Genomic DNA, 13,061 nt, shown 5'->3' on the forward strand with positions numbered 1-13,061 from the left:
AGCATGGTGTCCACATCTTCATGGAAGGTCTTTTGCTACCTCATTCTCACAGCATAAGGTAAAAGGGCATAAGACGAAAGTGAGAAAGAGGTTAAACTTGCAGTTTCAAGCCTTTTGTAATTGGCATCAATCCTTTCAGGAGGCTTGAACCATCATGATCTAACTACTTCCAAGCGGCCCTACCTCCAAAGACTGTTGTATTAAGAGTTCAGTTTTTAAGACAGGCATTTTATAAGTCACATTCAAAATGAAAAAGCTAAGTTACTGTGTATTATCAGACAAAATATACAAGACCTGAAAGTGAAAAACATTGCTCCTGCAAGTAAATGACCTATTAACTTACACATTGTATGACTATTTAATGTGATCAAAGAAATTGCTTACAGTCTCCAGGTATTTTTTCCAAATAGCTTAATTTAAAAATAAAAGAGCTTCCAATGTCAATGGTAACAATAATAAAAAATGAATATACTTTTTAAAATATATTTAAAAATAGTAATTTGGTTTGTTGTGCTAATGATTTTTTCACATGGGATCATCACTGAGAGAAAAATATATACTTGTTATGATATGAATAGTCGGAAAAGTTTAATTGCTATGTATATGTACATCTCTTCTTTAAAAATCAATTCTCATTTTTGAAATAATATTAGTAAAAACATAATGATGGCAATATTAAACCATTAAGATAATTTTCATAAAGTTTAATTTTTTTTTTTTTAATATGGAACGCTTCACAAATTTGCATGTCATCCTTGCGCAGGGGCCATGCTAATCTTCTCTGTATCGTTCCAATTTTAGTATATGTGCTGCCGAAGTGAGCACAAAGTTTAATTTTTTTAAATACACTATTAGGTAAGTTTGAGAACAAGTATGAAAAAAATGACATCTAATATTAGGTAATCATAATTTTAGGTAAATTGCTCAAAATGCCTAATTCATATTTAGATTGGATGTTCTTTTTTGTTATTAAATTTTCACAGTGGTGGATTACTTTTGATGTGCCCCTAAAGTCAGTTTGTAAGGATCTGTTTAAGAATTTATGCTATAATGTCATAAGGAATATTAGTCTATAGTTTTCTTTTTTGCTATGTCCTTTCCTGGCTTTGGTATGAAGGTGATACTAGCTTTGTAGAATGAACTGGAGAGGATTCCTTCCCTCTCAATTTTATAAAATAATTTCTGCAGTTTAGGTATCAGGTCTTATATATTGGTCAAGTAAAAATTGACCGTGAAACTATCTGATCTGAGATTATTTTTGGTTGAAAGATTTTTTTGTTAATGCTGCTTCAACTTTGTTACTTGATACGAGTCTGCTCAGGAGTTCTGTTTTTCTTGATTAAGCCTAGGAAGGGTGTATTTCTATAAATTTATCTGTTTTCTCTATATTTCCAAGTTTATTTGTATAAAAATGTTTGTAGTGTTCAGAGATGATATTTTGGATTTCTAGGACCCCAGTTGTAATATCTTCTTTTTTATTTCTGATTGAGCTTAATAGGGTCCTTTATTTTCTGTTACTGGTTAATCTAGTGAGAGGTCTGTTGATTTTATCTTTTAAAGAAGTAAATTTTTGTTTCATTAACCTTCTGCATGATTATTTTGTTATAGTTTCATCTATTTCTGTTCTGAATTATTTTCTTCTGTTGGATTCAGGATTGGTTTGCTCTCCCTTTATTAATTCCTTCAGATGATTCATTTAATTGTTGATTTTGAGTCTATCTGTCTTTTTGATGTAGACATTTAAGGCTATGGATTTTCTTCTCAGTACTGCTTTTGCTGAATTCCATAAATTTTGATAACTTGTATCTACATTGTCATTTCAATGAAAGAATTTTTTAATTTCCATCTTAGTTTTCTCCTTGACACAATACTTTTTCAGTAGTAGGTTTCCATGATTTTGAATAGAGTAGTGGTTCTCTTGGGATTGATTTCAGTTTTATTCTACTGTGGTCAGAGAAGACACAAAGTATAATTTCTATTTTTTTTTTTTTACTTTGTTTAGACATGTTTTGTAGCTTAAGATATGATGAATCTTTGAGAATGTTTCTTGTTCTGGTGAGAAGAATGTATACTCAGTACTTTGGGCATGAAATGTTTTGTAAATATCTCTGACCCATTTGCTCTCGAGTCTCATTTAAGGTCATTATTTCTCTGTTAATTTGCTGCTTGGAGGATCTGTCCAGTTTTTTTAGTGAGATGTTGAAATCCCTAGCTGATGTGATGCTGCTGTTTGTCAATTTGTTTAGATCTAGTATGGTTTGCTATATGAATCTGGGCACGTCTGTGTTAGGTGCATAAATATTTAGGATTGTCTTCTTCTTAAATTGTTCCTTTTACCATTATATTAATATAATAAAATAACCATCTTTGTTTTTATTTTGTTAATTTAACATCTATCTTATCTAATTTGAGAATGGCTACACTCACTCTCATTTGTTTTCCATTTCCATGGAATATTGTTTTTCATATCTTCACCTTGAATCTGAATGTGTCCTTAACAGTTAGATGAATTTTCTGGAGACAGGAGATAATTGGCTTGTATTTTCTTATTCATTCAGGCAGTGTATGTCTCTTGAGACCAAAATTTAAGCCATTCACATTTATTGAAAGAATTGATAGGTGGGTGGGTTTTTGTTCATTCTGTTGAGAGACTTTATAGTTTTGTCTTACTTCTTGAGCCATTTAGGTACCTGGACTCTGACCTTTACTTTTTGGGTGATTTTACACAGGTGGGTACACTGTGCTGTTCATTCTACAATGCATATCTGACTACTCCTTGTTGGCAAGTTGGGTCTTGACAAGTTCCTTCAGAATTTTCTTACCTGAGAAATTCCTAGTTAGAACAATCAGACGAGAGGATGAAATCAAGGATATTCAAATGGGGAGAGAGGTCCAACTATGATGATGTCAGTATGATTTTATATCAAGAAAACCAAAGATAGTAAAAGGAGACTACTTACTATTAAATTGGAACTAATTGATTAACATTCAGGTACACAGATGGAAATATAACTCAATGGAAATCAAGCATATGGGAGGGGAGTTAAGGGAAGAGGTAAATTCTGACCCAATCGGTACAATGCAAACTTACAACTTTGATGCAAACTGTACAAAAGACATTCATGTAACCAAAACCGTCGTACCCCACACTATTCTTAAACAAAAAAATTAAAACTGTATATTACAAAATGTTAAAATATAAGTAATATAGTTTAGAGAATTAAATTCAAAATTTATACATGATTAAAGTTTTCTTTAGTTTTTAATTAAATATTTACAGCATATTAATTTCTTCTCTTTCCCATATATGTATGTACTTTATCTTTATCTCTTTTCTAAATGTTTTATATTTGATTGTAGAAAATTTAAACTAGAATAGTTGCATTTAAATAAAATTCGCTCTATACCCATTCTTTAAAAATTATGGTTGTCTAAAATTTTAAATGTAATTTTTTCTCTAATGATCTGTAACTCACTACTACAGTCTGTATTTCTACCTACATCTCTGCCTTTGTTTGGGACTTAAGGAATCATTTAAAATCTAATATTATGGTTTGAAATATGACACATATTATACAAATTAAAATATGCTTTCCAAAATGCTTAGGGCGGTGCCTGTGGCTCAAAGGGGTAGGGCGCTGGCCCCATATGCTAGAGGTGGCGGGTTCAAACCTAGCCTCTGCCAAAAACTGCAAAATGCTTTATTATTAGATACTATACACATATGCGTATGCTAAATTTTATGTATCAGTATATGCATATTTCCTAATTATTTTAATTTTATAATTATGTAATTGTATAGTTTATAAAATACATTTATTACCAGAAACACTTGTGCCAAGGGTTTTGAGATGCACTAAACATTTCACATTTCATAGGGATTCTATAGTTATATGTTATCATGTATAGTTTCAATTTTCGTAGTTATTACATAAAACATGATGAAGTAGGTATACAATAAAAATATTGTAAGCATTGTCATAAAAACAGAATGCTAGATTTCTGAAGAATTATAGATCATGTTTTTCCTTTTTCCATGTTTAAAATAAAATAATACTTTGTATCATATAATGAAATAATTTAACATTATTTATTACAATTTCAAAACAGAATTGTATTTTAAAATTTGGAATAATACAGGATCTCATTTGTTAGAAAACATATTATTGAATTACATTATAAAATTAGTTCTATTTTTTATTGATTAGAGAAGAGTTAGCATTGCCTGTAGGAATGGAAATCAACTAGGAAAGTTGACTTACGAATTATTTAGCAGACTTGAATGAATCAGTATCCAAAAGGATTACTGCCCAAACTTGTGCCCTGGGGTTGGAACAGGTGTTGTTTCATCAGAATTCAGTATTGCTGCCATATCATGGAGGAATTAAAAAAGACAAGCCTGGGAAAGAAAGTCCCATCTATGTGACATGAAAAGCATAACTTCTAAACCAGATTGTACACTTGGTCTCTCTCAGTCATTTCCTACACTTCTCTCTGTCTCAAATAAAAACCCTATCAATTCCAAAGCAGCTGGCATAATTCTTCTTCTGAAAATGGCAATGGCACCCTTGCAGCAAATCTCAGCCACATAGGTGTTTGAAGGAATCCGAGATATAGCTTGCAGAAGCCAAATTTCAGGTAGAATCGCATATAAAGGTTATAACTATGAGGCCAAAAATCCTCTACTAATCTTGCCTTCAAAGGTTTATTGCTTAAGGATACACTTAAGAACCTTCCTCCTCAAAGTGAGTCACCATTAAGTTCCTCTGCAACTGTTTGGAAGATTGTTTCGTTTGGAATTAGAGTGGTATAATGACTGCGGTGTTCACCGCCTGTGTGTAACACCTGCAAGTTCTTTAGCCATTATCTCTCAAACTGTTTCAATGACTTGGAATACATGGCTGAGTGAGTAGGAGTGAGGAAAGCAGCTTATTGTTCCTGATGTTAATTATTACAAACTGTCAATCAGTCTTGACAGCACATGCTTTGTCTTGAAGTTTTCTGTGGGCAACAGGCTATAGAAGGTTTGCTTTGGGAAAAAAGAAAAGAGAAAGAAAAGAGAAACTTCAGGTCTTGTAGATCACTTCCTAATTTGCTTATAGCTAATAGCTACAGCACTCAAAGTATTGTGTGTTTCTTTCTTTCTTTTTTCTTTTCTTTCTTTTTTTTTTAGATGACATAAATTTGCAAACCTAGCCCATAGTCATTCCCTAACTTGTTTACATTCATGTGGACACTTGGTCTGTTAGTGCATGAATTAAGTTAAACATAGATTGCACTTCAGAGATACCAATTTGTATGAAGGTCAATATAAAGTTAAAGGAAAGGAGTCTGTACTGTTGTCTCCAGTACAGAATAATGAATCTTGGGAACTTTCCAAGGCATAATTTCCCTATTCTTGGAATCTCAGTTTTTCTTGATGCCTGTGAATAATTTTGACCAAAGGCAGGAGCCCCTGTCTTTCCATTGCTTTCCTTATCAATGGCTATTACCTCCAGTTATCGAATTTCTAAGGATTTAATCGTGGAGGTGGTGCTACCCATAGCTGTGACCTCGAGTCTGAAGTATTAGAAATGTTTACCTGCTCCTCAGCAGGCAACGTGACATTGTCCCTACTAATGCAGACATTTTGTATCGCAGGTAAAATTTCGATAGAATAATTAATTTTGGATACATCCTAAATTGTGGGAATTTGTGGGAGTAACTTGATCAAGTGTCAATTTATGAACTAAACTCTTCACATAGCTCTTACATTCCACCTTAATACATATCACACCAAGTTAGAAAATTTCTTATACTGATTTTCACTAATTTATGAATGCATTTGCTTCCAACAAAGATGCTAACACTGTCAATATCAATTTAGAAATCTGTAAGGAATGAAAGGTCCGTCTTATAAGTTTGATGAACAAAGGTAACTCTTGGCTGATAACAGCATTCTAAGAGCAGAAAAATTAGTCACTTACAGTTTTTTATTCTTAAGCTATCAACTGTTTTCTTTAACTATAAATTCATTTATAAATCATTTAGATATAAAATACCTAATCTTGCACTTATCAGATATACCTCTTTGTAGATCAACCTCTTTGTCATACCCAAGGGATTCCAACAAAATTTCTAAAGAATAGTATATTACAGATTTCAGTGTCAGAGTTTCTTAAGTCAAAACTTGTGCTGCCCCTTTCATTTGATTTGCTAAATCAAATTGCCTGTGGGAACTGGTCTCATTCCAAAGTGCACAAATTAGTCCAATAAACCAACACTCTAACAGCATAGTTTTTTAAAAAAATAAGTTATGTATAGATCTTAACTAATTTATTGCAGTAGTTTGCAGTAGTTAAGGTCATCCATAGAGTTTTCCCTTCCTTCTCATTTCCTTTTCATCTGACCTTTAGAATAGCTGAGTTAGGCTAGCATTAAAGTAATTAATCTCTGCATTTCTGTCATCATGTATTTGGCATGAGCAAATGGGGAATGCTTAGTGTGTGTACTATGTAGATCTCTTGCTCAAATGAAAGCAGGTTGCAGTATATAACTGAAAGACCTTTATGACTCCAAAATTATACTGTGGCTTTTTAGTGAAAATCTGGAAAGAAAATAATAAGGCAAAGAATGGCCTCGTATTTACAACCTTTATAAACTGGTCTACTGAAGTTCAGTTTCTGAGTTAGCTGTAATTAAAGCTTTTCCTTCAACATTTGTTGCCAGCATATCATCATATGTGTCACTCCTACTCTTAAAAGAAGATATGCTTTGATGACTTTGGAATTTGAGGTATTTTATTAGAGACTGAAAGAAACAAATACAAATAGCAGTAATTTCAGGCTTTAGTGAACAATCTAGAAAGAGGAGAGGGAAAATCCAAGTGACCATCTTAGATTTCATGTGAGATATTACACCACCTTGAATGATGGTATATTTCACAACCCCAGTCCTGAGGAGAGTGAATCCTTGGCAGCCATACTGTCTGGCTTCAGATGTTCCACCAACATTGTAAATGCAAATTAATTTTTTTTTTTTTTTTTTTGGCCGGGGCTGGGTTTGAACCAGCCATCTCCGGCATATGGGACCGGCGCCCTACTCCTTGAGCCACAGGCGCCACCCGCAAATTAATTTTTTTAACTAAATTCATGAGGAAAATTCCCATAAACGTGGACATTGAGTTAGTCTTAAAGGCTATAAAACAATTCTTTAGGCTGACATTGTTATATAGATGTGGACATATTAGGATAACTCTGTAAGCACATTTATTTTTAATTAAAATAACTAGTGCTTTCATTAAGCACACACGACACATAATACACAGTGTTTTAGAGAAGTGTATAGACACACTTTTCTACATGTTGTGCTCAGTAAAAAAGAGTTGAAATGTACCTTGACCCAGAATTGCCTTCATAATGACAATGTAAATAACGTGTTCTGAATCATAATCAAGTACAGTCAGGCTTTATTCAATAACCCAAACAACTAATTATATGCCATGCTAGATAAATCAGTGTAAATAAAACAGAAGCTAGAAACAGCTGCAGGGATATCTAGGGATTTTGAAGCATTCTGTTTTTTTGCAGATAAAGTCAGCATACCATGGACATATTAACTTTTTCAAAGAATTTGAGAGTCTTAAAAAATTCTACTTATGAGGCACTTTATATACGCTTTTAGATATAGTTTATAATTTTGTAATATTAATGAAGCAGAAATTAAGAACATCAAACATATTAAAATTAATAAAATCATGACCATTCTAGGAAATGTAGCTACTCTAAAGCACTGGACATGTCACTCTGGGTTACTTCTGTCTCATGGCATAAAACTTATTATTTCTAACCAATTATACAATTATTTTTTACCATCTATCTTATTTGCTAGACCATAGTCCCTATCAGAAATTTGGTTCATAGTATATTTAACTCTGTCCTTGAAGTCTCTTTTGACACATCTTTGTTGCATGAATAAACATTTTAGTGGGCAATTTTTTAATTGTAAGAAGAGTGAAATTAACACAATCAATTGCTCTCTTATTATTGAAACATGTTTCTTGGATGAAATTAATATTTTCAAGTTTCATAGTTTTATTTATTTTTATACTTGGTTCTATCGTATATACCTAGAATGTAGGGAAGTTCTCAAAAATATCAAAGTACCTAGTTTTTCCAGAGGAACATGGAGTACCCAGCTCCTTACACTTATTGCTGGATGGAAATACAAGCCCACTGAGGCTTGATTTTCTTTTAATGCCAAACAATCATACATTTTATTATTTCACTCATTATATACACCACACATGAACACACATACACACACACACACATATATGTATACATAAATATATTTTTTCAGCTAAATAAATTTAACAACTTATTTTGAGGGACAATGATTTTCACTTAAAAAAATTAGATGAAAAGCAGATCTAATCCAGGGATCAAGGACTTCCCATGTGTGATATATGTCATGTCTTTTTTTTTTTTTTTTGAGACAGAGTCTCCTTTGGTAGAGTGCTGTGGCATCATAGTTCACAGCAACCTCAAGCTCTTGGACTTAAGCGATTCTCTTTCCTCAGCCTTCCAAGTAGCTGAGACTACAGGCACTTGCTAGAAAGCTCAGCTATTTTTTTCTTTCTTTCTTTCTTTTTTTTTTTTTGGTGGTGGTGTCATTGTTGTTGGCCTGGGCTGGATTCAAACCTCCCAGCTCTGGTGTATGTGGCTGGCGCCCTAGCCACTGAGCTACAGGCACCCATCCTGTCATAGCTTCTTCATCCACAATTTTAATAGGTATCATTTAATATAGTTTATTAATTTATATTATCAATTGATAACTGGAAGCTCAGGACAAATTTAATCACCTGGTTGAAATATTACTTGTTAGTTACTGTGGCACCATCATCTCTACATGTCCCAAGTCACTGTTTGTTGTTGTTAAGGGAGAAAGGAGTCTAGCATCGGGCCCTACTAGCTTGTCTAAGACTCTAATAAACCATCTACTAGGTATGCATCTTTCTGTAAGTTTTACAACCTGTCCAATTCAGTTTTCACATCTCTGGAATGGAAACCATAATTATACTTGTTATGAGAGCTGTTATAATGAAAATCAATACACTAGTACACTGGCTGACATCCAGTCTGAGGAGTTTAACTGTGGTTTTTCTTTTTTCTCTTCTTCTTGTTATTCTCCTCTGGCCTTGCTATTTTCCTTTTCCTTTTTATTGAATTAAATTTCAGCTCATACATGGATTCAAATACAAGTAGGGAGTCCTTCTTTTTTGAGACAGAGTCTCACTTTGTGACCCTGGGTAGAGTGCCATGTGTCATAGCTCACAGCAACCTCCTACTCTTGGGCTCAAGCAGTCCTCTGCCTGAGCTTCCCAGGTATCTGGGACTGTAGGTGTCAATCATGACACCTGCCTCTTTTTAGAGATGAGGTCTCACTTTGCCCAGGCTGGTTTCAAAGATTCACTGCTCTTATATCTAAAATTTCTCCAAATTTACGCGTACCTGACTTCTAAATATATAGGGCATCCAAAATGTCATCATTAAATCAGGAAAATGGGAAACTGTAGCTAAATCTACCTTTATTTACAAAATACAGTAGAAATTCCATAGTTGACCACCTCCCTACACTGAGCACCTCCTTATGTTGACCCAATTTTCATAGACTTAACATGTACTACATGTACATATCAGTACAGTAGGCTAGTTCCTTAAGTTGACCACCTCCATGTGTTGGCCAATTTGTTACAGTCTCTTGGGTGGTCAATTTACAGAGGTTTTACTGTATTCATTACAAAATTTTACAAAGAGCTAGCCAACAAGTAAAGAATATTTTGTAAATATTTTCTAAACATTTGTCAGAAATATTTTGCAAGTAAAGTTACCTTGAGCTACAATTTCTCATTTTCCCATGTACTGTGACATTTGCAACACACATCCTGTGCTCTGTTTTTTTCACCTAAATATACTCCTACATTCTCTCAAAAATTTCTCAGTGCTGTTGTTACACTGAATTTTATAAGTGCTCATAAAATCAAGTCATTTCTTGGTTTAAGTTGCATTACAATTTTTTGTAATAAAACCCAATCCCTGTTTGTTTTCTAATGACCATATTGAACAATATAAAGTGTTCAGTCATATAATCAGAAAAAAAAAAAAAGGTCTTTGCTGCTTTAATGGATTTTTAACAGTTGTATTGATGGCATGAGTGAAGTTGTATTTATGACAGTTAGGTGCCAGGCGTGTGGATGAGGAACCCCCAAGAGATGAGATTTGGAGAACTGGAGAGCAAACATTGGCAAAGACTAGGAGTGATACAGCTCACATACAAAGACTTCCTATAACCTGGAAATACAAAGATATAGAACTATAAAGTAAATGACAAAGGATATGAACAATTAAATCCTACTAGAGTAAGTCTGCTGGGCTAAGAACCATATGCGATTTTTCTCAGCTTCATTAGTAACATACAAATTATAAAGTCAAACAAAATTATACAATCTATCGTTTTTATTATTAAACCATCAAAGGGTACTCACCTTCTGAAATGCTAACATGTGTGTGTGTGTGTGTGTGTGTGTGCATCTCTGTGAAATTATTTCCCACTCTGTGAAGGGCATTTTGGGAAAGTAGGAAACATCTATTCTGGGAAACATCCTAAATAAAAACAGAATAAAACACAATACCCATGTTTAATATAGTATTTTCTGTAAGTAAAAAGAAAATAAAACTAGCAACAACATCCAGCATAATTGTCAATCATGAATGTTTTATAAATCAAGTTATCTTTATATCATGGAGTGTCACAGATAAATTAAAAATTGGTAAAAACTATGTTTATCTAGATCAATATTAATGAGATGCCAAATAAATAAATTAAACTCAGCTATATATGTTAGTATGCTCTCATTTCTTGTGGTAAAAGAACAAAATCTTCCTAGATATTATGTGTATATATGTTGGGCAGGAATCTCTAAGGACAGGGAAAGTACCAGAAGAGTATACATCAAGCTACTTTCAATGTCATTTCTAACAGGTGAGATGGCAGAGTAACTTTGTTCTTCAAATATGATGGACTGCTTTATGCAATATATTTTAGTTAGGATTTCCTTAAAAGTGAAGCCTGAATGAGGACTTGGATGCACACAGTTTATCTGGGAAGTGTTTCCAAGAAGCAGGAGTGGAGAAAGCGGGATCACAGGGGAGAAATGCAATAAAGCATGTACTTACTTCTCTCACTTGTAAGAAGGGGATGATAATTGCACAGTCTTCTCTAGGAAGTATAATTATAAATGAGGTTGTATTTGTAACTATTTGTAAAGTGTCTGACATGTGTTAGCAACTCAATATATGTTTGTTTTTAATAATGATATGATTGAATACACATATTAGAAATAACCCATAGTTAGAAGCATATAGGTGAGACTTTTAACTTGCTTTCTCTTTAGTTTAATAAACATGGATTTTCTTAGCATTTCAAAGTATGAAAATCCAGGTAAGAAAAAACTTCCATATTTTATTACGAAAAATTGACATTGTGACATAAGAGATAGGTGTACCATAGTGTTCAGGGTGTAGGCCTTATTGCATAGTATGCTAATTGTCATAGAGATTTAGCAAAGAAATCAAAGGTTGCCAGAGATTATAACTGATTACAAAACAAATACATCTATTGTCATTTACCAGATCACAAATTTAGCTCAATCATCTTGATCATTTCATTGATGACACAAGATTACAAAGATAATAGATTCACTATTCTTAAATTAATCTGTACATATCTAAAAACATCTATTTCATATCAGGCTAGTAAATGTCTTTTAATTGTTCTCATAAGATTATAAACAATGATTATATATGTATGAATGAACATTTTAACAAAAATTTAATAAAATAGTTGCACATATAGTACATTCCTGTATTCTAAACTGGTTGCATATTATATAAGCAATATTCATAGAACTGCTTATTCATTACTTTACTAAATTGTGGGACTTGCCTGTAGAAATAATTCTGTTAATTATTTAAAATATGTAACCTTAAAATTACAAAATGCAGTGTCACAATAAATCATTTTTTATTGCATATCTACTAGGTGTTCAGAATTGTATTTTGTCATAGAAGAATTAGCGATCAATCTTGGGGCAAATCAGATATTCATGGAGGTACTTAACTCACTACATAAGCAGTATGTATTGACACAAACAGCAAATATACACAAAATTCATTTGTCTGTGCTATGATTAGGTAATAGTGAAATAAATACAGTTTTGAAGACTGCCTAAACAAATAGAAGTTCTTTTCATCAGCCATAGTACCTCATTAGACATGAAATAAATATTGAAACAAAATGGTAAATATCAAAATCAATAATGGTTGCTTACCTCCCCAAATTACCAAGTTACATTTAGCTTATAAGTTGAGGAATTAGGTAAAGCTCCTGGCTTCATCTTTACATTCTTTTTTTTTTTTTTTTTTAATAATGTAGGCCACAAAATAGTAGTGAACTATACTAAGTGGTATAGCCCACTGTGGAGTGTGGTCTTGTTTACTCTCCCAAACAGCCCAACTTGCATCTTTATATTCTTAAATCTAGAGAAACTTTAATAAAAACAATTTAGGGAACAGCCTAATCTTTTGAACACCTGTGATCTATTTAATTTTTGAAAAGACTTATTCTTAACATAGTAAATTTTAATGTATTAAAAAGGAGATAAATGCAAATGAATCTAATTCACTTTAGATAGCTAAGCAGCAGCTTTTGTTTAATGGAACAAAAAGTATAAAAGGTAGTTATTTTAAACTCCTGTTAATATGATTGATTCATTATATTACTTCCTCCTGCTGCTTTTAACTCTTGCTTTTCTACACTGTATGGTTCAACCAGTTTTACCTGACAACATTCATTCATGCTTCTGTATAGTAGAAAATTGACACAGATTACTAGCTAACCATAAACGCTTGAATTAAACGTATCAGGTGATAGTTTATTGATCAGAGTTTGGTGACTGTGGGAGCCAGAGCTTCTGGGAATGGCATTTTTTCCCCCTTCATTGAAATGTTCAGTTTTGTACC

The 13,061-nt window shown here is 32.8% G+C and overlaps 2 non-coding genes across 2 annotated transcripts; both read right to left on the reverse strand.

Moving 5' to 3' along the window:
• Positions 1-718: 718 nt before the first annotated feature.
• On the reverse strand, positions 719-825 carry LOC128592138 (U6 spliceosomal RNA). Its single transcript, XR_008381778.1, has one exon. It is a non-coding gene; the product is annotated as a U6 spliceosomal RNA (small nuclear RNA).
• Positions 826-12,467: 11,642 nt separating this feature from the next.
• Positions 12,468-12,596, reverse strand: LOC128593198 (small nucleolar RNA SNORA4). The gene has a single exon (XR_008382283.1). It is a non-coding gene; the product is annotated as a small nucleolar RNA SNORA4 (small nucleolar RNA).
• Between the last annotated feature and the right edge of the window lie 465 nt (positions 12,597-13,061).

Source organism: Nycticebus coucang, chromosome 1 (genome assembly GCF_027406575.1).
Source record: "Nycticebus coucang isolate mNycCou1 chromosome 1, mNycCou1.pri, whole genome shotgun sequence".
NCBI lineage: Eukaryota > Metazoa > Chordata > Mammalia > Primates > Lorisidae > Nycticebus > Nycticebus coucang.